This window comes from Prionailurus bengalensis, chromosome E3 (genome assembly GCF_016509475.1).
Source record: "Prionailurus bengalensis isolate Pbe53 chromosome E3, Fcat_Pben_1.1_paternal_pri, whole genome shotgun sequence".
In the NCBI taxonomy this organism is placed as follows: Eukaryota; Metazoa; Chordata; class Mammalia; order Carnivora; family Felidae; genus Prionailurus; species Prionailurus bengalensis.
In genome coordinates, this window is record NC_057357.1 from 30,927,691 (window position 1) to 30,955,590 (window position 27,900).

At 48.4% G+C, this 27,900-nt stretch overlaps 1 protein-coding gene across 2 annotated transcripts in view; it reads right to left on the reverse strand.

Moving 5' to 3' along the window:
* Nucleotides 1-27,900, reverse strand: part of SHISA9 (shisa family member 9) — a 278,951-nt gene that overhangs the window by 121,203 nt on the left and 129,848 nt on the right. The window lies entirely within an intron of this gene.

Below are 27,900 nucleotides of genomic sequence, written 5' to 3' on the forward strand. Positions count from 1 at the left end.
ACATACAAAGGCTGGAAGACTTGATATTAAAATCTGCATTCCTGGGTTCTCTTGAGGAATCAGCTCTGGGGACGAGGAGCTCACATTCCCATATGGTGACAACCTGCGGGAGCTAATCAGCAGCTATCTCTTAAAGGGCCACGCGCCCACTTTGCTACAGACCCTGCTTTCCTGTGGGATCACACGCCCCGTGGGTACGTGGCTTCTGAACACTGCCTTCAGGTGCCAAGGGAGAAGGTCAAGGATGGAAGGCTTGGAGGTCCATGTGGAGACCCCAGGCTCTCCAATCTCCTAGATTCTGCACCGCTCAAACACTGCAGCCAGAGTGACACTCGTGAAGTACAAGCTCGACACCGTCCATGCTGCCGGCTCACTCAGGGGGAAAACGGAAAACACACAAGGTCTCAGAAGACCACTCTGAGATGAGGATTCTCAGTCTCTTCCTTCTCCCCACTTCTCTGTCCCCACCCATCCCGCTCCGGCCACACCGGACTCACGATGCTTTTAGGACACAACACACATGCCCCTGCCTCAGGGCTTTTGCACTTGCCATGCCCTTTACCCGGAACACTCTTCCCCCAGCTACCTCACTGCTCATTCCCTGACCTCCTCCACATCAGGGCTGAAACGTCACCTTCTCAGGGAAGCTGGTCCCGGTCCACGTATACAAAATTACAACTACATTCCCTCCCCAGCAGGCCCTGTCACCCTCCCCTGTTTTATTTTTCTCCATTTTCTAATATATTATAAAATTCAGTTATTTATTTGGTTTCTTACCTGCTTCCTCTCTCCTCAAATTAGTGAAGAGGTGTGTGCATGTTTTGTTTATTCCCTATCTCCTCACCTACAAGTGTTCTGGAAAGGGTAAGATGGCAAAGATTTTAAGCCTTATGAGCCATGTGGTCTCTGTCACGGTGACTCAACTCTGCCACCGTGGCACCAAATCAGCCAGAGGATACGTAAACGAATGAATGTGGAAGTGTTCCAACGATGCTTTATTTACAAAAATAGGCAGCGTTTGACACGTGGGCTGTTTGCCAACCCCACATCCAGGACATGCCTAGCAGACACTGAGCACTCAAAAAAGATTTGCTGAACAGACTCAGAGCTTTAATGTCCCTCCCATATAGACAACACTCTCTTTAACAACCACACCAACCACGCAGATGAAGAAACCAGCATGGAGAGACAAAGGGAGCTGTCCAAGGTCACGAGGTCTGGAGAGGCAGAGCCAGGGGTGTGCCCGACTCCAGAACCACCCAGCCTCTGCAAGCCCATTATCTCAGCACCGAGCTCCATCTCTGAGGCAGCAAGGGGCACATGCACAGAGTGGACGGGAACCCACGGCCAGTCCTTGAAGAGAATCTGGACATTCTGCCCTGTGCATCCTCCAGAAACCACTCAAGTCGTTTGCGTTAATTTCACATGCCCCTTTCTCCGAGCCTCCTTCCTTTCTTGCTAGAGGCTGAAGTGGCTCCCAGGCTCTGCCAAGAGAAAAGCCCCCCTCCCAGTGGTCATTAATGACAAGAGCCGGCATTTAAGGATGCCAATTATGCACCAGGGATTTCTTCAGTACCGAATAAGCGTTATGTCTAAATCTTACAACAATCTGACAGGGGGTGTAGTTTTACTCCAATTCGACAGAAGAAGAAAGCCACGTTCAGACAGGTTGTCATCTGTCCGAGATCACACAGCTCCGTAGAATCACAGTCCAGATTTGAGCCCAGGTTTCTGTGACTCTTCAGCAATAACATCAGGCGCACATGCTCTGGAGTCAACCAACCCGTGTTCAAAACTTTGGACAGGGGACCTCCTGTCCCTGGGCCTCAGTTTCTTCTGTGAAATGGGATAACTATAGTATCTGATCTGCAGGTTGTTGAGAGGAATCTGCATGTAAGACATTAAACAGTGGCTCACACATAGGAAGTTAATGCAGTCAGTTAATGACAACAACTATCATTAGAACTACAAGTACCAGACCCAGACCTAGCACTGCTGTCACTACCAAAGCCACGAAGCTCTGACTCTGAGCCTTGTTCCCACCACTGGCCAGGGGCAACCTGGTGAAGCAGAATGCTGTCTACCTTGATATTCTACCCACTTGGAAAACGCCTTTCCAGCCCACCCCCAGTCACACAGTGCTATTAAGCTGTGTTCTGTATAGGAAATACTAAAGTCAAAGCCCCTGAAGACTGCATGACCCACACAATGTCACTATAATGCAAGACTTTCTACCGTCTCACGGCCCACCCCATAAAGTACCTGTTCTCTCTTTGGGCTAGAAGAGGGAAGAGCTCCGTTCTAGGACTCAAGGTCCTGGGTTCAAAGCCAGACCTTACAGCAACTCACTACATGGCTTTGGGCAACTCCCTTCCCCTTCCTGGGCTTCTTCCAATACAACAAAAGAACAGAACTAGATCATCTCCAAGGAGTACTGTAGGGGTCTACACAGGGATTCAGTCACTTAGCCACTGTCTCAGTTACTCATACATTATGTCAACAAATGCTTATCAAGTGCTTGCTATGCCCTAAGCACCTATGGTACAAGGCATGGTATGTGTCTTAAGGGAGACGATCATCTAGTGGGGAAGAGAGATAATAAATGAGTAAATAAATATATAAGTTCATGGGGTGATATGTGTCTTGAAGAAAAATAAAGCAGGTTAAGAATATGGTGAAGAGGACAGAGTAGCTACTTTAAGACAGGTATCAGGAATGGCCTCTCTGCAGATGGCATGAAGGGAGAGAGTCCTCCATGAGAAGGTCTGGGGGAAGAGAGTTCTAGGTGGAAGGGACAGCAGGTACAAAAGCCCAGCGGAAAAACCACTTGGGGTCTTCATGAAAGCTCAAAGGGTCAAAGAAGGCAGAAGTGAGCGAGTGAGCCAGGGAGTCTATGCCTGATAAGGGCTCAGTGAATTAAACTTCCAAGACTTGCCTCAACCCCCCAAAATTATGGTAAGACTCAGCACCGTGAATGGCCTTTGGTTCTCTACATGGACACCAAATGGGAGATCCCAAGTCTACCCAAACATTTTCTGCACCTAGACAACCTTCCCCATCTTCACTATGTTTCTTAAGGTTCCACAGGGGCATCAGCCTTGCCCGGGGACCCTCCTTAAGCCCCTAGCCCCGGCTAGGTTGGGTGCCTCCCACTGTGCCCCCATAGAAGCCTGCATCTCTCACATGTGGTCATGGTAGATAACCATTTTTAGCCCTTTGCCTTCCCAGCTAATCTATACAGTTCGTGGAAACAGGGACCATAGCTTACTTGTCTCTGCCTTCCCCACTGCATAGCACGGAGCCTTGTACACAGCAGGTGCTCAGCATATCATCAAACTAGCTTCCATTTATTGAACAGCTACTCTGGGATGGGCTTACGTTTAACAACTTACATGCATCCTCACATCTAATTTTCTCAATACCTTATGACATAGCTGGTGTTAGTCCCATTATATAAAAATGGAAACTGAGGCTCAGAGCAGTGACGTGACTTGGTCAAAGTTACCCGCCTAACACCTAGTGAAACACGGATTCCAGATCAAGTGTTCCTGCCTCCAAAGCTTTCACTCTTGACCACCTAAGCAGTGGCTCACAAAACGTAAGGTCTCTGGCCCCACTGAGGACCTAACGAAGGGGCAGCAATCTGTCCTCACCAGCCTTCCCAGTAATTCTGATGCATGCTCAACTTTGACAACCACTGCACAGGGCTTACTATCTGGCAGTGTAAACTCACTCACAATTTACAGAGTATTCACCATGTGCCAGATAGTATGTGGAATGCTGGGAATACCGTGGCAAGAAAAGACCATCACCAGCTCCTGTGTGTACGAAGCTAACTGTTTAGGGCTTGCCGAGAGAACGTTATATTCTATCATACTTGGAATCCCAAGGCTAGGGCTCTGTAAAATGAAGACTGCCTGGAACACAATCTTTTTTCCTTAACACATGGCAAATATTGTGTCCATGTGAGCTAGAACAGTCCCGAGGAGGAAGCTGGCAGCCCCCCAGCACTTTCTTTTTTTGGTTTCCCTTCCCTGGCCCAATGGGGTAGCCACACTCAGATCTGAGAAGTTATAATTTGCCTCTTCTACCCATTAGCCCTATAAAGGTAGGGAGTCAGCCAATGCAGCAAAGCTGACCACTTCCTGGCATCCTTAGCTCGGTGTGAAAACACCAAGACAAATTGCACGTTGTGGGCTAATGGGGCTGGTCATCCCCGAAGTAGAGATAGGAAGTGAAAACCCTTGCAACTAGATGCCTGCCAGCCTCCCAAGAAACATGTTCCAAATACAAGGTGCCTGCACGCATGGTCATAACTGATTGCTCAGGGAATTCTGCTCTTCTCTCTCACAGTTATCCCTGGGGCCTAGGAACTGTTTGACACATCACTGAACCCATCAAGTTGGCTCTGTCAAAAGGTGGGAGGGGGAGGGACTGATCACATCTAGAGAGGGAAAGAAAGGAAGGAAAATGTATTTACTGAGCACCTATTATGTCGGCCACGATACTAGCTGCTTTCCGCGTATATTACCATTTATTTTCCTGACACCCTTACACAGTTAAATTAATATCTCTATTTTAGAAGAAGAAGAAACCAAGACTCAGAGAGGCTATGTGACTCTCCTAAGGACAAACAGCTAGTACGCAGCAAAACTTGAATTCAGTCCCAGCCAAGCTGGACCACAAAGACAGGGTCTTGTGGATTATATAAAATGTCAGTCCTCATCACACCCCATACAAAGCCTACAAGCCCATTAGGAGACAGATCCAGAAAAGTCCTTCACCAGGGAAAATATATTTCATTCCCATTCTCAAAGGTATGAATTTCACTTAAGAGGGGAAACAGCATGTGTGGTGTCGAGGCACCAAGACAAAATGGAATTAAGGTTGTCTTTCCCTCCGACTTTCAGAGAGATTCTGAGAATGTTTTTCTATTTTAGGCACAGTTACAACCAGAACAGTCAAAGTGAATTAGTTTGGGGGATATATTTATTTTTTTTTTCATTTTTGCCTAGTCATCTGTAAACAAGATCTATTAAAATAATTAAATGCAAATTCGGTAATTTCTGCAACATTTAACTCAAAAATAGCAGATTTTATAAGAATGGGTATATTTAGCACCAAATTGGCTCTTAGCTTACTTTTGTCTAATGGCCTATTTTAAAGTCATCTTCCAAGGATGGGAAGTTCAGTTTCATGTTTTGCTGATGGTTTCGGGCCCTTGGGGGGTGGGGGGAATGTGGAATGCATCTTCTACCCCCATCCTGAACCAGAGAAGCACGCTTGGGGAGTGTGCCATGTTACCTTTTCTCCTTTCCTGTGACAACGATAAATTTTTCTCTCCCAGAATCCCTTCCACTGCCGCCTTGGCGAAGGACAAAGGCAGAATGGAAAAGTACCAAGGGGCAGGACCTGGGCAGCCTCCTTGGGACGGGAGGTTCGTGAATGGGCCCGCCCCTGGGGCATTCCTTCTTGGGTTGTGGCCTGGAGCTGAGCAGGCCACAGGGAAAGGCAGAGAAAGGAGACAGACAGAAGGAGGGCAAGCCACACCCACTAAATCCTGCGTGCCTGTCCCTTCTGCCAGAGGAGTGAACATCTGAGTCAGTGACAATTTCATCTGAACTAGATTGCCCTCCCAACTATATATATCCCTCACAGCGCCATGTGGTGTGTAAGCAGAGGCCTGCCACGGTGGAGATGCACAGGCTGCAGAGGGAAGGGGAAGGCCAAGGAAAAAAAAATACCCAAACTCCCAAGGAAAGTCTCAAAACACACCTGAGCACCTGGGGAAAAAAAAAATTCAGGGCTGAAAAGGAGCAAAAGAACTGACCAAAGGGAAACACGAGGTTCCCCAGAGGGGATTCATAATGTCTGCGCCCCGCCCTCTCCCGTTTGCACACACCATACCTGGAATTTTCATGGTTAAGGCACTTCAGTCCTTACCTGGGATCTGTGAAGGCTGAGGGTCAGGGATCTCCTCAAAGTGGACCCCTCCCATCCCAAGTTGTGAACTGTGTCCAGAAATAGTCATGAGTAACTACCTTTCTGCAACGTTTATTACCAAGTTTAAAGCAAACCTGCCGTTTTACGTGTTGCTCAGTTAATCGTGTCTAAAGCCCTGCAAGGTGAGTCCTATTAGCATCCCAGCTTTACAGATGAAGGAACAGAGGCCCAGACACAGAAAGCAGCCAGACCAGGATCACATCGTTAGTGGCAGAGTTGGGAGTTGGGGGTTTCTTAACCCCTTTGTTATGGATAAAAGCAGGAGGGGGGGATAGGTGGGGAAGGGGGGAGGGTAAGAGCAGGAGAGACCTGGGGAAAGGTGGGGGGGTGCGTCTGACTTTGACTCAGGTCATGATCTTGCAGTTTGTGGGTTGGAGCCCCAGGACAGACTCTGTGCTGACACTGTGGAGCCTGCTTGGGATTGTCTCTCTCTGCTCCTCCCCAACTTGCTCCGGCCCGTACTCGCTCTCTCCTTCTCTCTCTCAAAATAAATAAATAAACTTAAGAAAAAAACAAAGAATTTCCTCTAATCACCTGAGGTTGAGTAAGTCCTGGGCCAAGACCCAGAAGCAGAGAGTTCGTGCCCTCCATGTTCCCCACCCACTCCACCTCTGCTATTGCCCGTCAGATGCAGGAAACCTCAAAGCTGCATCCCTTTAGACCCCGGCTCAGTATTTCTACAAATGGGCTTTGGGGTCAACAAGAACTAGAATCATGTTTCCACCAGTAGTATAAGAATTCGGAATAAGAATTCATAATCTCTCCAAGCCTGGTTCTTAGAAAAATAGGAATGCACAAAAACCAGCCTCCCTCCAACTTCCATGCATTACTCATTGTTTTCCCCTCAGAGGACAAGCACCCTACTCTCGGCCTAAGCACATTCTTTGGCTCAATCCTGAAATACAAAGTCTCCTCAATTCCATTTTATTCTCCATTTTCACTGGCACCACTTTTTCCCAGAACACAACAACCATCTCTTACCTACATAACCCAAGAGTCTCTGAATCTACTCTTGACTTCTTCCCACCTAGCAATACCACTTTGCGGCCCTGTGGCTAATTTCCTCCAGTCTGTCTTTCAATTCACAGCCTCTCTCTGAAGCTGTGTCTAATCTGCTGTTTAACTCTGAAATAGCGTTTTTCATTTCAATAGGGAGATTCTTGATTTCTATAAATTTTAGTTGGCTTAAAAAATCTTTCTCTCTTTTTTTTTTTGAAATGTTTTTTTTTTTTCAATGTTTATTTATTTTGGGGACAGAGAGAGCATGAACGGGGGAGGGGCAGAGAGAGAGGGAGACACAGAATCGGAAACAGGCTCCAGGCTCTGAGCCATCAGCCCAGAGCCCGACGCGGGGCTCGAACTCACAGACCGCGAGATCGTGACCTGGCTGAAGTCGGACGCTTAACCGACTGCGCCACCCAGGCGCCCCTTTCTCTCTTTTTTTATAACATCTTCTGCTTTCATTATGATCTCTCATCCTTCTTTTATCTCTGTGGTCATTTTCAACAAACTTATTTTATAGTCTTTTCTGGATGGTTCTACAGTCTCAAGTTCTTGAGATGCTATTTCTACATATTCTGCCTGTTAACTTTCCTTTATGTAATATGCCTAATCATGCAGTCTGTAATATTTTAATTGTGAGCTCCCCTTCAACATAGGTTCTTTATTCTGTAAAATTCCTGTGAGCCTAGGGATACAGAGGTTACCCTACAAAGGATCTCAGATATCCTGGGCCCTAGATTAGTTAATGCTTTCATTGCCCAGAATGGAATTTCTAACCCAGGTGTGTACATCCACACGTAACACAGATTCAGCCTTTCACTTTCTCACCAGAAATCTTTTCCCAACCTTGAATCCTGGGCAGGCAAGGACTTCCCTTGGACATGTGGACAGAGCTTCTCTAGCCCATTAACAAAAGAGGACAAGTTCTAGCCTTATATGGGAGTACCAGTTAATAACATATTAATTGACTAATAATATATTGTCACAGGGGACAAAGGGGGCCCAGGGTAAATAAAAAAGATTAAGAGAACACTTATCATGATGAGCACCGAGAATTGCTGATTCATTCTATTGTACACCTGAAGCTAATATAACACTGTATGTTAACTTACTGTAGTTCAATTAAACTAAAGAAATGATATCTTCTATAGGTGCTCATGGCCAGCTTAAACAATGATCAAAAGCCCAACAGGAAAAGGAGAGCTACAAGAATGCACACCCAACTATCCTTTGCAGAGTCATATAGGAAAGACAAATCTAATATTGAGTTTAATTAAGAAGTGACCAGCAAGAGATAACCATGAAGCCAAGACTCCAGAGATGAAAGTACCAAAAAGAGAAAAAAATAGATACATACAAATTAATATATAATAATATATATATCAAATAATTCTATATGTTTTACGAAGGGAAATAGCTATGCCACTTGAGTCTGCCATTTTGCCAAGTCTATTCTCCCTACACCATCACTAACAGAATGATAGTTCGAAAGCACAAATCTTATCCTGTACCCTACACACACACACACACACACACACACACACACACCCTCATTCCTCATACCCACTCCTGCTTACCTCCATTTAATGTCTTTCCCTCAACTAAAGAGCCAAATCTCTATCCTCATCTCTTATAAAACTCCTCCCCTGTCTACCTCCAGCCACCCTGGCCTTCCCCCAACAAGTAGGTCTCCAAAAGACCTTCCCACCTTGGAGATTATGCACAAGCTGTTTCCTCTGCCTGGAATGTTCTTCCATCTGCTCAACCCCCACCCCTGGTTAATTTCTCTTCATTCTTTAGATCTCAATTAGAACATCACTCCCACAGAGAAAGCTTCCTGGCCCCAAACTAGGTCGGGTCATTTGGTTCTATGTTCACACAATACCCTGAACATCTTCACAGCACTTACCATGACTGTCATTTCAATCACACAAAGAGTAGTTTAATTTTTTGTCTTTCCCACCGGACTGTAACCTCCAGAAAAAGGAACCCATCTGGACTGTGTACCGCCACACCCCCCACTGTCTAGCACAATAAAAATTTGCTACAGAAATGCAAGCCCCCTGGTGCCAGCCCTCTCTGGCACCCTCACAAACGTGCACCTGAGCTCAGTGCACTTTCCCACAAGCCTCTTCGGAAGCAAGAATGCTGTTGTCTGGGAGGCGTGTTCACCACATGATCAAAATTTTCTTCTAAGCGGCAGGGGGTCATTGAGTTCATGGGAACTTATTGGCACAAACCAACAGCCGCTTTCTGAGCTGCCTGTTTTCAAAAAGCAGCAGCAGGAGGAGCCTTGCTGGGTTTGTCTGATGGGTATGTTTGGGCAGGTTTGATCTTGAGTCTGCCCTACTCTCTTTATGAATTTGGGTCACTTGGTCTTTTCTGGGCCTCAGTTTCCTGGTTTGTACAATAAAGGGGCCGGTCTAGATAATCTACAAGAGACTGCTCTGGTTTTTTTTTTTTTTTTTTTTGAGACAGCTGACAACACTGAAAACCTCACCGCAAAAGGCAGAAAGAACTTTATACCTTCGCCCGCCCCCCCTAAAGCCCTAGCGCCAACATGAGCTTGAGTAAGAAACATGGTCTCTCTACATCAGTTCCCAAATCTATAAATCAGAGTTAATCACAAGCCTTATGTCCCTCCCCCATTTGCCACCAGATTGTATCCAGCATGGTGTAGTGGGTGCCATTGGTGCCCTGCCCAGATTCCTTTCATGGGGTGGGGGGGGGGAGGGCATTCCCAGATGCTATGAATGATGATTGCTAATGACTCACAGCCACCCTCTTCCATGGAAAATTGGCTCCAATTGAATGGGAGTTGCCTCACCAGTGAGGTTACGCCCCCCCAGCCCCTTGGAGCCACCCACAAATGATGACTGAATAACATGGGGGCACAGAAGGCCAGACCCTTTGCGTTAAAGTGGGAACAGCAATTGATATCCCAGAGTCTCCCATGGGGCCAGGCTGAAGACCAGCTGAGACCACCACAGTCTTGCTGAGCTCCTCCCCCTGAACTATTTGCTTTTCTCGCCACCATTCTCCGGAAAGCCTCCCTCAATAAACCACTCGTGCAAGAACCCCCGTCTCAGAGTCTGCTTCTATAAAACCCAATCAAAGACTCAAAAGGAGGCACTCTTGCTTCGCCTACATCATCTCATGTAATGCCTATGGTAATCCTCAGAATAACTCACTCATAACACCACTGCATTGAGAAAGCATAAGGCCGAGAAGAGACTGGGTGACTTGTCCAAGCCCAAGTCTTAGCACATCCCCATCCCATTCCCTCACCAGACCCACGGAGCAGCCAGCATGAGGCCCAGTGGGGGCCAGGAGAGACAGAGCAGGAGAAATAGCATCTACTTCTCAGGTGACTCCTTTACCAGCCAACAGGGGTGTCCCACGGTTGGCTGCTCACGCCCCAACCTTTAAGGGCTGAGAAAGTCCAGGTCCACCGGCACACCGGTTCTGAACCAGGCACACATGTGTCAGAGTTGTTAGGGAGGGGAAGCTTCAGACCAAGCTGGTGGAGCAAACCACTGGCAAAGTTGACCCAAACCAATTTCTGCACGAAGAGGCGGTAAAGAAGGTGATGGACTCTCTTGGGGAGCTAAAGATTTTCTCTAAAATGTGCACCTTGAGAACCTACGGACAGGATAAACTTTCCATCTTTTCCTTATTCGCATTTAAGGAAGGGCTTGTAAGAAACAGACTTCCGTCCCTTACCCATCCACTCACGCATATAAAATCTACAACTGCAGACAATAGCTTTTAGGACCTCCTCAGTGTCCAGTCTCCCCTCTCCTTTCAATCCGACCCGGCTTCTCATTCAGGGAATTTACCTCCACTCCAATCTCAGCCACGTGGTTTTGGCAGAGTGAGCCATCCCTCAATTCCATGGATTGACCTTCATACCAGCCCCCACCCAGTGACTGGTTCAGGGTACAGCATACTGGTCAATTTGGACCAATGAGAAAGAAAAGATGCCAGGACTTGAGTAGGAGGTATCTGAAGAGACACTCTTCTATGAATGCCGTGGGCTGAAGATGCCACATCTGCAGCTGTTGTAGCCATTTGGGGAACCAGAAGAAGACGGTATGGAACTCTTGATGACCCACAGAGAGGCGCCCCGAGGATGGGGCTATTACCATGGAAAGACAAAGTAAGAGGAAATGGGGTCTTTAAACCACTAGATCAAGCCCTATCTGAACTAAATCAAGATCATCTCTTGATTTTCCTGTTGTGTTAGTCAATAAGTTGCATTGATTTTTAAGTCAGAGGGATTTGTAGTTTTGGGCTTTTTTGCATACAATGCAAAAGTTCTTAAATGGTATGTATCTACTCTGTGTGTTCTCAAAGGAGTCAAACACTTCTGGTTAATGCCTTACTTGCCCTCAGTGAATTCACCCTGACAAAATCCCGTGTCCTTTTTTTCTCCCCATCGGGGTTTCCTGTTGTGGTCATTGTTGTTGGCTCGGCAATTACCTAATGAGTTGTTCAGTGACTCCTAAGTACGGCAAAACACTGAGAAGATATTTAGTGCAGTCCCCTGATTCCACTCATAATTTCAATTTTGAATCTAGATTCTGGGCAGTAAATTGTTCATCTCCCCCTCCCCCACTTGCGAGTTGATCCTGTTGAGAGGTAAAGGCCATCTCAGAAGCTGAGTTGAGAAATATTCTGAAATCTGATCCTGCCTGGAAGAAAGGCGGTGATTACCCGATGATACACATCACCGACATAGGACTTAAAAGCAGGAGGGAGGGGGAGAGAAGGGGCACTAGCTGACCACCTTGAATCAAAACCATACCTTGAAGTCCTGCTACAATGTCTGACTTTCCTGGCAGCTACAGAGTCCTTCCTCGTGTCCCACTTAAATAATTCACATCGCAATTTCAGTCCAGCTAAGGAATTCGCCTATTCACAGTGGCCGTTGAGGACCGGCTTGGCAGCCTCGTCTGACCCGGTTAGGTTCCTGATAAAGAGTGTTATGAAGTTGTCTTGCTCATCTCTTCCTCTTCCGGGGACTAAATGATGACCCCTTCCCATAGCTCCGCGTCTAAATCCAGATGTGGCCCTCCCTCTCTGTGTAAAATGAACACAAAGCCCAGATCACTAACAGGCTCCGACTCTGTGTCTCACGTTTTTCTATCCATTCTTGGATACAGCAAAAACTCCCTGGACTAAGAATCAGAGGAGACTAGGAATGGTTTCGAAAACCCCAATCCTCCGTGATGTAACAACCCCCTTCTTTCACAGCATGCGTATTTTACATCTCCAATAGCAGTCAATGCATGGCTAAGTCTGGACATTAATCAGTCACTGCAAAGCGCTAGCCAGGATTCTGGTACATGACAACTAGGGAAAAGGAGGCCCCATGCATACACACGCCATGACCCTGCTCCTGTCACACCTGCTCTCAGGAAATTTCTTCAGTGTCTGTGGTCTCAGCGAGACTGAGTCATCATGTTTTAACCGGCCAAAGAGTAGACATAAGATCCAAGCTAGACCAATAGGATTCTTCCCGGGACCTCAACCCTCACCTGGAAGGAAAGAAGGTTGAGAGAAAGGTGGAGCTGACCATGTGGTGTATCCAGACAAGACTGTCAGGCTGTCCTGCTTCCCACACACTTGGAGTTGCCCTAGGTCCTGGTTCCCTAGCCTTCCCTTCTCTTACTCATTCATTCCATTTCCATTTGACATATGCCAGCCAAGGTCGGGTTCTGCAGCGTGCATCAACAAACATTTAAGAACCTTAATAACACAGTTTAAACAATCGGCATTTCACATTTTGTGTTGGCAGTCCAAAAGAGTTTGGGCCTGGGAATCAACGGCACAGATTCTCCAGGTATAAACCAAGTCTTGCCATGGTAACAGAATCCTGTCAAGGAACCACAGTGATCTGAAATTACTTTTGTGATGTTTATCTAATGTCTCGTTAAAATTAGGCAAATCAAGGGGAATGTGCATGCCATCAAGCTGAGCCAGCACTGTCAGGAGAAAATGGATCATCCGGGGGCAAAAAATTGTTTACAGGCTGTCGTGATTGGCACAAATGCCTTCCTTTTGTTAAAGCACTTTTGGGGGAAAAAAAAAGAAAAAAGAAAAGAGTGTAACTTTCTAATTGCACAGCACAAACTGGTTGACGGTGGAACGGTTTTCACATTGTCATTCTTAATAGCCCACCATCTTTTTTTCTGCACTTCTTTAGTTCATTCCCCTAGAATGCTGATCACAGTAATAACAATATGCAGCAAAGTTTACGTTACTCAAGATACAGGACTAAGTACGTTCCCTGAATTCCCTGAATTCTTCCTCACCAGACACCACGAAGTGGGATCTATCAGCGACCATGAGAAAACGGAAGCTTAGCAAGAACTAACTCCCAGTGGGCAAAGCTTGTAAGGCACACAGCCGGGATCTAGTGTGTCCTCAAGTACTAGGTCACGGCATTTACTCAGCATCTACTATGTGCCAGGCGCTGTGCTAGCCATTTACAGAGGCTCTCTGTCACATTTAACCCTCACCCCGATCATCTGAGGCAGGTGTTCTTTATCCCCATTTTACAGAAGAGGAAGCTGAGGCTCAGAGAGGTTAAGTAACTCACACAACGTTGCTCAGCTCGTGTCAAACACAGGCTGCTTGGCTCCTGCGGACTCCCACCTCTTAACCACTCCGTTATGCCTCCTCTAGAGGAGGTTAGACGTACCCTTCCCTTTCTCCCCCTAACTAATCCCCAAAGTATCTTCGAAGCATTTGTGCAGCCCCCAGCTTCAGGGTCTAGTACTGGGCTTCACATCCTTTAGGAATCTCCCTCAGTGAGTTGCTGCAGGACTAAGTGAATTGCTTTTATAATCTACCAAACACTTAGAACGGTGCGTGACACAAAGTAAATGCTATACAACACACTTGCTTCTTTTCTTTCTTATCATTGTTATTACTTAAGAGAATCAAACGAGCACCTGTTTCCATTTCAACTGTTTATGTGTTTATTACAACCATTATGGTTTTATTGAATAAAGCAGGTCCCCCTGGGATTTTTATCGCTTAAGTTTCTATTCTTCATCCTTCTTGGCTTCTTTTTACTTGTTTTTGCCACCACATTTTTACGACTGTAGTGTAACTCCTCGCGTGTCCTTACAAGTAATCAAAACAGAGGAATATATATGTATCTGGCTTTTTGTTAATGTAAACTGGACTTCTGCCTCCCAATTAATCCCAATGAACTAAAACTGGCTGTAATTAGCAACTGGGGACAGCATGCCTCACCCAATTCTCCCACCCACTCCGACCTTCAGAAGATTTGCACTGAGTACCTGCCTTTCACCCAAGCTAGGGAGAGCTGCCACTTCTCATCTGGGCAACGCAAGTGTAGTGGACGCCCTTGGGAGTGTTTCCCCAACCCCCACCTTTCTCAGGACTGCCCCCCAACACATGGAAATGGGCCACTGGGGTCATTTTTACACTAAGCAAGCCCTACCTGCTTCCTGGCCATTCCGGATTGGACCAGACAGGACCACCTGATCCAAACTAGGCCAATCGGATTCTCCCTGCTGAAAATCTGAAATTGATAGTAAGAGACCTCCCTTGATCTGGGTCTGTGTTTGAACTAAGGGGTCAAGTAAGTTTGGAGGTCCAGAATTTGATTTTTCAAGGTCATCTTCTGCTGGGGGAGTAAGGTAGGGAAAGCCGGTCTGGACATGGAGAGGGAATGAAAAAGAAAATGAGGGGGTGGAGAAGCAGAGAGAGAGGAGTAAGAGATGGAACCCTAAGATCTGAAGCTGTTCATGCAGAGAGAAGGCGGACCACTAGCCTTAGTGGTCCAGTTCCTGGCCCCAGATGCCTGCTGATGCTGGGCTGTTCTGGCCCTGAAGTCTGTGCAATGTCCCTGGGGCTTCCCAATAAACGACGCCTTTTTGCTTTACCCACCTTAAGTGGGTTTCTGCTTCTTGTCTCAAAACCAGTCGTTACCCAGGTGTTGCTGACACCAAGAGGTAATGAATGCCCCTGTGATTTTCATTCATGGAAATAGCCCTAACAGTGATTTCTTCATCAATTCAACAAATATTTACTGAGGGCCTACTATGTGCCAGTGCCATGATGGCACTGAGGATATAGTACCAAACACACATACAGACGTCTCTGACTCTGTGGAAATGATAATTCTTGGGAAAGAATGGAGGGAAAATAAGGAAACCAATTATTCCAAGATGCTATGGCTGACACAACATAATGAATCTTCAAGAAGCCCGCCCGGCCTTCTGCAGGAGCAACAGACAGGCCTTGGAGCTGCAGGGAGGTAGTGGGAAGAGAAGGCAGAGGCAGAGAAAGGACTGGATGAGGGCCTGCAAACAGGACTTTGTCCTGGATTCAGTTATTTGTAAGGTCAAACAGACCTTGAAACAAGTGGACAAAACTCTGTTGTTCCATACCTCAAAAATGCGTGTGTGTGTGTGTGTGTGTGTGTGTGTGTGTGTGTGGAAAAGGAGTCAACTAGAAGGTAATGAAGTTAATGAGTTGTATCATATGTAATTTATACCTTGGTGCCTCACACAAAGGTGCTCAGATTTGGAACGTTTGCTGAGACAAACTGGCATTGCAGAAATAACAAAGTATCTGAAGCTAGACCAGTGGTTCTCGGCGGGAGATGATTTTGCTCCCAGGAGACAATTGGCAATGTCTGGGCACACTTTTGGTTGTCACAACGCTGGGGGCAGGGCACTACTGGTTTCTAATGGGTAGAGGCCAAGGATGTTGCTAAACATCCCACAATGCACAGGGCAGCAAACCCCCCTCTCCCCCCCCCACACAAAACGGTCTGGTCCAAAATATCAACAGCACCAAGGCTGAGAAATGCCATGGGAAACAAATCTTCATGGTACCTCAGGTCACCTGTGTGACCTTTGGCAGGCTACTTTTTCCTTGGGGCTTATTTTGTCTTCTACAGGACAGGAATCAATAATACCTTCAGGGTAGAGCTTTTATGAGGGTCAAAAGATAACGTATAGGAAGCACTATGCATACAGGAGACCATCAATAGATATTCTTAACTGAACGGGCCGTTCCTGTTCAGCCATGGCTGAATTTTCAGAACCAGACGGATCCCTGCGGGGGCCCACAGCCACAGCTGACGCTTCTCCTAGCCCAGCCTGGAGATTTTCATGGTTAGACACCTTCTTCCCATCTTCCTATCTCTTGCAAGAGTAAGGCAGAGCAGAGCATCTTGGGTTCAAAAGACGGTTCCAAAGGTTCAAATCATGAAGGATGTGCTCAGGAGCTGTTGGCTTTAGGGCCTGAAAGGCCAGGCAAGCGTCTCTGGCCACCCAGGCCCTCTGTCTCCGGAGGGGCCAACACCAGGTGTTGGAGATGAGAACACAGTGAATAATGGAAACCTTCTCAAGTATGTAAGTAACGTGGCATGTTGACTTCATTACACCATCCAGGCAGATGATCAGGAAATTTCCACATTCCTGCTCTGCTTTCTCAGGGGTCCGGCCCCCAGATGTGGATTAGGGAGTCAAGCGTCATGCCTATCCTGGTAACTGTGTGCAGTGTGCCAGAATGCATTTACAGTGCAGGGCAGGTGTGGAGTCCTAAGTGGGTACATGGGTCTCTACCACAAACCACGTTCACCTCCTTCCCTTGCCAAGAGCGGAGAAGCAGAGATACCGGGCAAAAACAGAATAGTAACAATGATAATGGTAAAAAATAACAATGCTCCTGCAAGCGTAGGGAGCTGGCTAAAGTAGGGTGTCCCGGGGCGCCTGGGTGGCTCAGTCGGTTGAGCGTCCGACTTCAGCTCAGGTCATGATCTCACAGCTCGTGAGTTTGAGCCCTGCGTCGGGCTCTGTGCTGACAGCTCAGAGCCTGGAGCCTGCTTCTGCTTCTGTGTCTCCCTCTCTCTCTGCCCCTAACCCACTCACATTCTGTCTCTGTCTCTCTCAAAAATAAATAAACATTAAAAAATATAATAAATAAATAAATAAATAAATAAAAATAAAGTAGGGTGTCCCTCAGCTGGCCTGGAATGAGCAGGCAGGGGAGGAGAGACAAAGGTGTTTACCTGCAATACTCACGAGTGCTAAATTCTCCCAAATTTGACTATGCCTGAAAATCACCATAGACGCTTGTTGAAGCTTAAACATCCTTGGGTTGACTTGGTTTGGGTGGGCAAGTACTGGGGCCTATGTATCTGCACACCTGGACAGGTCCTGCTCTAAGCCAGGTCTTACTATACACCAAGATCACCTGGCAGGTTTTGTGTCGGTTTCCCTTGGCGGTCTCAACAAATGGCCACAAACAAGGTGGTTTACAACAGAAACGTGTTCTCTGACAGTTCTGGAGGCTATAAGTCTGAAATCCAAGTGCCTGCAGGCTGGCTTCCTTCTGGAGGCTCTCAGGGAGAACCCATTGCATGCTTCTCTCCTAGATTTGGGGGGCTGCTGGCTTCTCCGCCACCACTCCAATCTCTTTCTCCGTCTTCACGTGGCTTTCACATCATGTCCTTTTCCCCTTTTCTGCCCTTGTAAGGATACTTGTCATTGGATTTGGGGCTCATCCTAACTCCAGAAGATCTCTTCTCAAAATCCTTACCTGAATTAGATCTGCAGAGGCCCCTTTCCCAAATAAGGTCACACACACAGGTTGCAGGAGGACATACCTTTTGAGGGGCGACCAGTCAACACAGATTGATGGTTTCTGGGCTCCATCCCCAGAATTTGTATTTCTAACAAGTTCTCAGGAGATGCTGATGCTCTGGACCAGGCACCACCCTTGGAAGACCAGTGCCACAGGCAAAACACTCCACGCCCACGTGATCAGATGTTCTGGTATTTAGGCACTAATGTCAGATGTGTGTGCTGAACAGACTATGACAGATGGTAGACTTTTGCCCCCATCTTTCATCCTTGACCACCTAATAAGTCCCTGCCCTGACTTCCTAGTGACCCTAATTAATCTTCAGGAGGCAGGAAGACCTACAGTACAAGAAAAGAGAGGTTGGGCTTAAGCCAGACGCAACTTTGCATCTTGCCAGGTGTGTGAGTTTGGATGAATCATTTCATCTCCCTGAGCCTGCTTCCTCCTTTGTAACATGGGGAGAAGAATCTTTTTTTTTTTAAGTTTATTTATTTATTTATTTAGAAAGAGAGAGAGAGTGGGGGAGGGACAGAGAGAGACGATGAGAGAGAGAATCCCAAGCAGGCTCCACAATGTCAGTGCAGGGCTTGACACGGGGCTGGAACTCACAAACCATAAGAGCATGACCTGAGCTAAAAGCAAGAGTTGGGCACTTAACCGACTGAGCCACCCTGGCACCTGGGGAGAAGAATCGTGACTGGCCCAGTCATAGTTCCTGAAAGGCTTAATGGACTGTGTGTATAAATGAAGCCATTGCCACGGCTAAAACTCTCAGCGAGCCAGCAGTCCTGATGTGTGATGGGCACATGGTGGCTGGAAGGACTCTTGGCTCTAATTTTGCCACGTGACTGCAAGGGAATGTGTCCTGCCCTCTCCCTTCCTCTCGCGGCCCTGCAGAGCCCCAGATTCTTCCCCTCTGGCCAATTTACTGCCCGGCCACATCTCCAGAACGGACAGTGGCAGGCAATCGCTCGAGGTTGCCCACCTCCACTGCGTTTCCCAAGGATGTGCCTCATTAGCTTTGATCTGGCCGGCTTACTTGCATTGGGTCCCTGGTTTATTTCCAGCCACCACGTTGCAACATCACTGAACTGGCTTTGACACTTTCAGGACACTAGGGTGATGGCCTGGGCCAGCCAGCTGCCCGCTAGGAGACAGATGGGCACCAAGGCCCTGAGAAGGGACTGAGCTGGAATCAGGGACAAGGGATCATCTAATCTCCTGGGACCACGGAGGAGTGGCATCCTCGGAACAATAAGGTAGCAAGGAGGCCTTCAGCAATTCAGGAGGTGTTCTGGTGTCAGAAAGGCTTGGGTTTCAAACCAGAAGGCATCGCTAGCTAGCTGTGTGAACTCCAGAACTTCTTCAGCCTCCCAAAACCTCAACTACTCTATCTGTAAAATGGAGATCACGAGGGAAAGTGCCTCACGGGGTGTTGAGAGAAATCAGTGAAATAATCGACGTTGAAGGGTTTAGCAGACGGCCCACCCAGAAGAGAGAAAGCACTCTGAAGCACCCTGCCAGCCGATTCCTCTCTCTCCCATGGGACAGGCACAGGGCCAGAATTACAGGCCCCCAAGACCCCAAGTGGATGCATACAGGACTCTGGTCACTCTTTTAGTACACAGAACATACAATTTACCACTCATCTGCGGCATTAGGTACCTTCACATCGTTAGAGGACCATCACCAACCATCCATTTCCAGAAGCCCTTGTCATTCTTGAAAGATGAGGAAGCAGGTGTGATGTGTTAGTTCCTGAGCACCCCAGGCCTGCATGAAGCAGTGGGCTACTCAAGAAAGACTGGGGTGTCTGAGTGGCTCCGTGGGTTAAGCATCTGACTCTTGATCTCAGGTCCTGATCTTACAGTTCATGAGTTCTGCGCTGATGGCACGGAATCTGCTTGGGATTCTCTCTCCCTCTCTCTCTGCCCCTCTGCCTACCTGCCCCCTTCTCTCTCTGTCTCTCAAAATAAATAAATAAACTTAAATAAAAAGAGAGAGAAGGGTGCCTGGGTGGCTCAGTCAGTTGAGCATCTGACTTCAGCTCAGGTCATGGTCTCATGGTTCATGAGTTCAAGCCCCACGTCGGACTCTGTGCTGACAGCTCAGAGCCTGGAGCCTGGTTTGGATTCTGTGTCTCCCTCTCTGAGCCTCCCTCGCTTGGGCTCTGTCTCCTCTCTCAAGAATAAATAAACATTTAAGAGACACAGAGAGAGGGAGAGGGAGCGAGAACAGCAGATCAAAGGACAGGGCTGGGGGAATGGGCAAAAGGGTTTTGGGAAGCCATCTCATCCATGCCCCTGCCTCCATAAGCAGTGATCCCACGTGTTCCATCCCTTCCCTATAGTTCCCAGGCAAAGTGGGCTTAAATACAGGACGTGCCTGGGGCGCCTGGGTGGCGCAGTCGGTTAAGCATCCGACTTCAGCCAGGTCACGATCTCGCGGTCCGTGAGTTCGAGCCCCGCGTCGGGCTCTGGGCTGATGGCTCAGAGCCTGGAGCCTGTTTCCGATTCTGTGTCTCCCTCTCTCTCTGCCCCTCCCCCGTTCATGCTCTGTCTCTCTCTGTCCCAAAAATAAATAAACGTTGAAAAAAAAAATTAAAAAAAAAAAATACAGGACGTGCCTGGGTTCAAATCCTGGCTCTGCTTTACCAGCACTGTCGCCTTAGCCAAGATAGTTCTCTCTAGGCCTCCCTCTCCTCATCTGTAAAATGGGGAGAAAAAGATCATAGGTTTGCCAAGGAGCTGACAGATATAAAGAGCTCAGAAAAGAGCGACCGAGTAAGTAGGTGTTAGCTATTACTATTATAGCCCCTCCCAAAGCCTCCTGCAAGCATGCCCTTTTGGAAATTTCTTAGTGCGACCTCATTCTGTAACTCTGAGTCCTCATTAGGACTCATCAGGACAGGAATCCCTTCCCCGGCTGAGAAGCCCTGCTCATCGCAGCACATTGAGGTTCCTTTCGTGTCCTGGACAATGGCCCTTCCCCCAAAGGGGACTGAGGACAAGAATCACCCCCAAAATCTGCCCGCCAACCCAGAGTCGAGCCCCAATCTGGCCAATCACATGTGCTCACCCTGCAGTGGTTTCCTAGGTAACCAGTACTCTGTGCCAACAGAGAGACTGGATGTTGGGCGAGGGGGCGCTGAGGGAAGACACAGAGAGGGACCCAGGAGTGTAGACCGACAGAGTGAGGGTCAGAGACGGTGGGGGGAGAGGGGAGGAAACAGAGGACAGAGACAGGCACGGAGACCAAGCGACACGAGCAGGAACGCGGGGAAGAAATGCAGAATGCTGGAAAGAAAGAAAAAAAGAAATTCCATCTCTTCTGCTATTTTCACACATATGCGCACACGCGTGCACATCCACACACATGTACACATACACGTATACACGCGCGCATATATGATCACACACACACACACACACACACACACACACACACACCTAGCACCCTCTTCCATCTGCAAATCGCGGGGAAGCTGGGCTTCCTAATGGCACAGCTGCTGTGTTCATTGGCATCCGGGACGCCTGCCAAAGCCATACCTCCAAATCAACTTACTGAGCTACCAGTATGGGACGGAGGAAGACCCCTGAGAAGAGAGGTCCTGGCTTCCATCGAAAAGCAAGGCCACTCCCAAACCTGCCCGACTGCACCACAAGGTCTGGTACTTTGAGGGGACTGTCCCCAATGTCCCCTAGTGACAGAGAGAGAGAGAGAGAGAATGACTACGTGGGTGTCACACACCCTTTTAGGAACCTGTTTACTTTTCAGGTCCACAAAACGAGAGGCTGAAAACAACTTAGAAAACCATTCTCTATGTGCCAGGCACCACTTAACATGTGTGATCTCATTTCAGCTACGCGGCACATGGCTGTCGGCCTGTTTGACGGGTGAGGAAACCAAGGCACAGGAAGGCCTGGCGTGCTGTCCAAGGTGCTGAACCACTCAGCTCCTCAGCCCTCCCAGGATGATGGCCCCATCCCAGCCAGCCTGAAAACGGCCTGTGCGTTACAGACTGAGTCCTGTTAGTGAAATGCCAGGGCCTGGGGTTCGAGGAGGTGACACCGACAGAGAGATCTGAAGGTCAAGGAGGAATTAGCAGGAAGAGGGAAGTCAGAATGGAAGGCAAGCATGTGGGGTGAGCCACGCAGGGTGACAAACAGGTGGAATCGGGAAGGGGGGCAAAGTCCAGTGAAGGCAGGACCCTTGTGGAAGGCAGAGTTGAGACCCTTCCCTGAGGGAAATGCCACACACCCGCTGAAGATTTGTTCTTTAGGTGACAAGTCACATGATCAAATCTGCCTCTTAGGAAGAACACATCAGCCTCAGCCAAGAGAACAGATTGACTGAGGTTAAGTCCAGCTGGAGACACAGAGAATCTCACCTGCTTCTCCCCAGAAGGGCAGATAAAGGAAACCAACACACAGGGAGGAGAAGCCATTTGCCCAGAGTCTATAAACTCGTGGAGCCCAGATTCAAGCTTGAGTTCATCCAACCCCAGAGCCCAACGCTTCAGCACCAACACGAGCCCCTGCCCGTCGGGTGTTTCTTATAGACTCATCCATCTCTCGGACAAGAGGAATCTGGAAGATTCCACTGTGGCCCTATCCCCGACATCAGAACCAGATTCCACACCCAGCAGTGAGAAAGAAAGTTAAGTATAAGCACCCCGGCTCTCTTCTGAGGGCTTGAAAAGTTTAATTCTCCATGTAGAATCCCTGGAAACTGCACAGGCACGAGGTATCCCTTCCTATTTGAACATCCATCCCAAGACCCATAGCACTTAAAGCTCCCTGGGGGCTCGACTGTGCACCAGCCTAAGGTAGACCACCTTCTTTCCCCACATTCCATTTCCTGCTTGTGAACCTAAAAGCAGACACTTAGAACAAGTCTCGCAGAGTCTCTCTGAGTGAGGACCTGGGATTCCAGTATAATGATGCCACCCATTTGCAGAGGGACCTTTTATAAGTCTGGGGAACTGTGTGAACTATATCTGCCCAGTGTAACTGACAACAGGGGCTCTGTCTTTGGTTCACGGTTACAAAACAACAGCACATATCTACTGCACACCTACTATGTGCCAGGCATAGTGCAAGGTGCTTTATATTCTTGACACTTCAATTCTCAAAACATTTCTGTGACACAGGTATGGCTAGTACTCCCATTTTACTGATGAGCAGTGTGAGGCTTGTGGGACTTAAGTGACCTGCCCACATTAATCAAATTATTAATCAACTCGATACATATTCGTTGGGTGCCTACTATGTACTAGGCGCTTTTCAAGATACTAGAATTACTCCAGTAAACATTAACAAAAAAGATGGTTCTCGGGGCACCTGGGTGGCTCAGCCCATTAAGCGTCCGACTTTAGCTCAGGTCATGATCTCATGGTTTGTGGGTTTGAGCCCCACATCGGGATCTGTGCTGATGGCTCAGAGCCTAGAGCCTGACTTGGATTCTGTGTCTCCCTCTCTCTCTGCCCCTTCCTCTCTCTCTCTCTCTGTCTTAAAAATAAACATTAAAGGGGCGCCTGGGTGGCGCAGTCGGTTAAGCGTCCGACTTCAGCCAGGTCACGATCTCGCGGTCCGGGAGTTCGAGCCCCGCGTCGGGCTCTGGGCTGATGGCTCAGAGCCTGGAGCCTGTTTCCGATTCTGTGTCTCCCTCTCTCTCTGCCCCTCCCCTGTTCATGCTCTGTCTCTCTCTGTCCCAAAAATAAATAAACGTTGAAAAAAAAATTTTTTAAATAAACATTAAAAAAATTTTTTAACATCAAAAAAACAAAAAAGATGGTTCTCATGGAACTTCTGTTCTAGAGAAAGGAAATAAAAAATAAATAAGGATAGGGGTGCCTGGGTGACTCAGTCGCTTAAGTGGCTGACCTCGGCTCAGGTCATGATCTTGCAGTCTGTGAGTTCTAGCCCTGCATCGGGCTCTGGGCTGACGGCTCAGAGCCTGGAGCCTGCTTCAGATTCTGTGTCTCCCTCTCTCTCTGACCCTCCCCTGTTCATGCTGTGTCTCTCCCTGTCTCAAAAATAAATAAACGTTAAAAAAAATTAGAAAAAAAAATAAGTAAGGATAAATAAGCTTGGTGGGGGTGATACAAGCTATAAAGGAAAAAGAAAACATTTAAAGGGGATATCGTATCCGTCAGGAATCATTAAGCTGTGTTACAGTAACACACAATCCTGAAGAGCCAGTGGCTGGTCTGTCACTCACACTTCATGCCAAGTACCAGCCGGCAGAGGGATATCTTCACCATAGTCACTCAGGGACCCAGGCTGATGGAGACTCCATCTCAATGTGTGTTTGATCTCAGCGTGATCTCCAAGGCAAGGGAAAGAGGACACGGGAAATTACATACTGGCCATTACAACTTCCACAAGAAGTGATACACACGTGTCACTTCTGCTCATAATTCACTGGCCAAAGCAAGTCGCATGGCCACTCCTAGCTTAAAACGAAGACAAGCACGACCCTACTTTGCCCCTGGAAGGGGGAGAGACATTACTGTGTTCAGCCCTCCTGAACCTGAGCCTCCCTCAGAGTAGTGGGGGCGGGAGGCGGGAGCTGCTCAGGGTAGAAAGATCATAGAAAACGGACATGTGAACGCCGGTCTTTCGCAAGCCTGCACCTGCTCACTCAGCCAGACTACTAGGATGACTTATCAATGGACACTGACATGAGACAGTTCATGCAGCACAGGTACCCGAGAGAAGCCCTTGCCAAGTGAACTATGGCAGGGAGTGTGTGCTGAAGGTCAAGTACAGGGAGATGACGACCTGCCCAGTCTTCCTGACAAGCAGAGATTCTAGGAGCTGCAGACAAGACTCACTGCTTCGACCTCCCTTGGCAAATTCAAAGGACTTCCATTTTGCTTTAGGAACTTTTAACTTTGTTTCTCTATTCCTTTCCACAGAGAGCCACAGCATGGAAACCATGGCAAACCTTGTAACCCTTCCACGGAGACAGGATTATTCAAGTAGGCAAAGAATGTTAAGAGCATTAGAAAGAGGTGGGGAGGAATCTCACCTAGAAGCATGAAAGGCCATCTGGATTATCATTATCATTTTTATATCTAGTCGATAAACAGGTGTGTCTTTTTTGCGCAGTGGCTGTACCCCGGACATGGTTTGGCAACCGTGAAAATTGCATCCTATTGTCTCTGAAAGCATCACTGGTCCTTTGCTTATGTACATCTGCTCTGGACCCGAACGATGAGGTGGTGTCCAGACAGGGGCCCAACTCATGGAGTGGTGAGAGGCTGGGTTTGTGAGTGGGAGGAGACAGAGAAAGAAGGAAAAGGCAAGAGACAAGAGAGAGACAGACTGCCACTGTTAATGGGCTGTGTTCACTGTCACGGATGGAAACGGAGGACAGAAGAAGAACGCAGCAGGGGGAGGCCCAGACTTAAGTGACGCCTTCTTAGACTAGGACTGTGGTCTGGGACCCCTGGGGGAGATCAAGGCAAGGTTTCTGACACTCAGGCCAGATTGAAGGGCAGCGGTCAAACGCTGGCTGTGTCTACTCCTAATGTCACCCCGGGGGGTGGGATTCTCACCCCTGTTGCACAGACAAAGACACAAAGCTCTGGGGCGCCTGGGACGCTTGGTCGGTTAAGCGTCCCACTTCGGCTCAGGTTATGATCTCACGGTCTGTGAGTTCGAGCCCCGCGTCAGGCTCTGTGCTGACGGCTCGGAGCCTGGAGCCTGTTTCAGATTCTGTGTCTCCCTCTCTCTCTGCTCCTCCCCTGTTCATGCTCCGTCTCTCTCTGTCTCAAAAATAAATAAACGTTAAAAAAAAATTATAAAAAAAAAAAGACACAAAGCTCAAAGGAAGGATGCAGACTGTAGTCTACAGGGCCTCTGCTCCAACATCACATCTCAGTGTACGTCCTCCCCGAGCCCTGTCCCTTGGCCCTGCTTGGTTTCCTTCCCCCCACTGGAAGTCGTCTTGCTCATTCATGTGCTCTCCCTCAGCGTGGAGACCCGTCTCTGTGACTTTACTGCTGTATCCCCAGCATCTACAGATGTGCCAAGCACAGACGTTCCAGGTCAGTATCTGTGGACTGAATAAATGAAGGACTGTAGCCTGCCACTACATCTGTTTGAGTCTCAGCTCCCAGAGGAGTGGAGACTCCAAAGTCACAATCTAGGAAACGGGAGGTGAATCCAAGTGCAGGGACCCAGACACGGAGAGGTGCAGGGGAGCCAGGAGCCTCGGGACCCAGCACAAAGCCTGCCTCGGCCAGGAAGCCTGGAGAGCATGGCCGGGGCAGGGCAGACTCCGGTACAATGGGAAGCAGACACAGGGGCCCACGGGTGGGAGAGAACCAAAGAGTGGGCCATGGGGAAACCCCGGCTTTTCCCAGTGCGCAAACGCTGAGGACCCCCGTTTTTCAGGTTCATCATCACCACACCCACTCTCCCAGCACACACATTTCACATTTCTGTTTCAGGCTCCTGTGTGCCTCTATCACATATGTGCCCTTGATTAGAAGCCTGCAGGGCTCCTGGGTGGCTCAGTCGGTTAAGCGACCAACTTCGGCTCAGGTCATGATCTCAGGGTTTGTGAGTTCGAGCCCTGTAGCGGGGTCTGTGCTGACAGCCCAGAGCTTGGAGGCTGCTTCAGATATTCTCTCTCTCTCTCTCTCTCTCTCTCTCTCTCTCTCTCTCTACCCCTCCCTGGCTTGCACTCCGTCTCTCTCTCTCAAAAATAAATAAACATTAAGAAAAAAAAGAAGCCTTCCCCCACTGCTTACTGGCAAGTGGAAGGTGTAACTAGAAATGCACAAAAAAGGGCTCCTGGGTGGCTCAGTCAGTTGAGCGTCCGACTTCGGCTCAGGTCATGATCTCGCTTTCGTGAGTTTGAGCCCCGTGTCGGGTTCTGTGCTGACAGCTCGGAGCCTGGAGCCTGCTTCCGATTCTGTGTCTCCTTCTGTCTCTGCCCCTCCCCAGCTCGCTCTCTCTCTGTCTCTCAAAAATAAACATTAAAAACTTAAAAAAATAAAATAAAATACAGAATCAGTACTGCTGTGCCAAGCCAAATTAGGGCCCGAGGCCAACAACCAGTAAATACCCTGCTCACACTAGTCCAGGAAATGGCTGTGTGCCTAGTGCCAGGGGCTCATAAGGGGCGGCATCGTATCTCGTGCCCTCAAGTTACAAAACGCTCAATACCCCTTGTGGCGCTTTAGCAAATATTCTGCCACTGAAGCCTCAGTAAACCCTGTTGAGGCCCGTGAGACCCAAAGAGGAACTCTATTTATCCGCCGAGGCAGCTGGGGACCAGAGGGGTTAAGCAACCTGCTCCAGGCCCCACGGTGGGATCCCAAGTACCCAGACTCAGTCCTTATTTCTACTCCAGAGTCTTTGCCCGTTAGATTGATTGCAACACCTCCCTCCATCTTCGCGGTCTGCCTTCGCGGTCTGCATGGAATATTGGTGGATCCCTCCAGCCAGGGTAGACAGATTTAGCCATGCAGGACACCCAGGTGCGTTTGGATTTCAGATAAACAAAGGTAATATTTTAGAGTAAGCCCCATGTAATATTTGGGACACACAAAGTTACCTGCTGTTCATCTGACCCTTGAGTTTCTCTGGGCATCCCGGATTGCCGTTAGCAACCCTAGCTGCTAGCTGATTTGGGATAACGAAAATAATCGGATAATAAAAAGAATCGCCTAAGCGGGCACTTACCTGCCCCCACTTGTGCCCTCCCTCACTCAGGTCCAGCCCCACTGGCTTTCTCTCCTTTCAGCAGGCACAGGGAGCTGTTGCCAACCTGAAGGACCCTGTACAGGTCCTTCGGTCAGCTTGTGATGTTCCTTCTCCCACTATTCAACGGCTCTCTTCTGTCCTCCGAGCCTTGGCTTAAACGCTTCCTCCTCAGAGAAGCCTTCCAGTTACTTCACGTCCTATTTCCCTGTCTCTCTGCCTGTTTGCTTCTTTTACAGCAGGAGTCATAACTTGCAATGGTTTTTCTTACATGGCTGGTCACTTGGTTTGGGGCTGTCCCTCCACAGGGCAGCCGCCACGCCTGGCGGGCCCCGTCTCCGCGCCCAGCTTCCCGCACAGTGTCCAGCATTTAGAAAGTGCTCAACAAACGTGCGGAGTTGAAAGAACCACTGGGCAGCCCCAGGCCAGCAGCACCCTGCCTGTCCTCAAAGCACCTTCCCACGTGACCTCATGCCCACGTTCCCTTTAACCCGGGCAATGCGCAAAACTGCAAAGTTCAAAGGCTTTGCCGCTCTGCAAC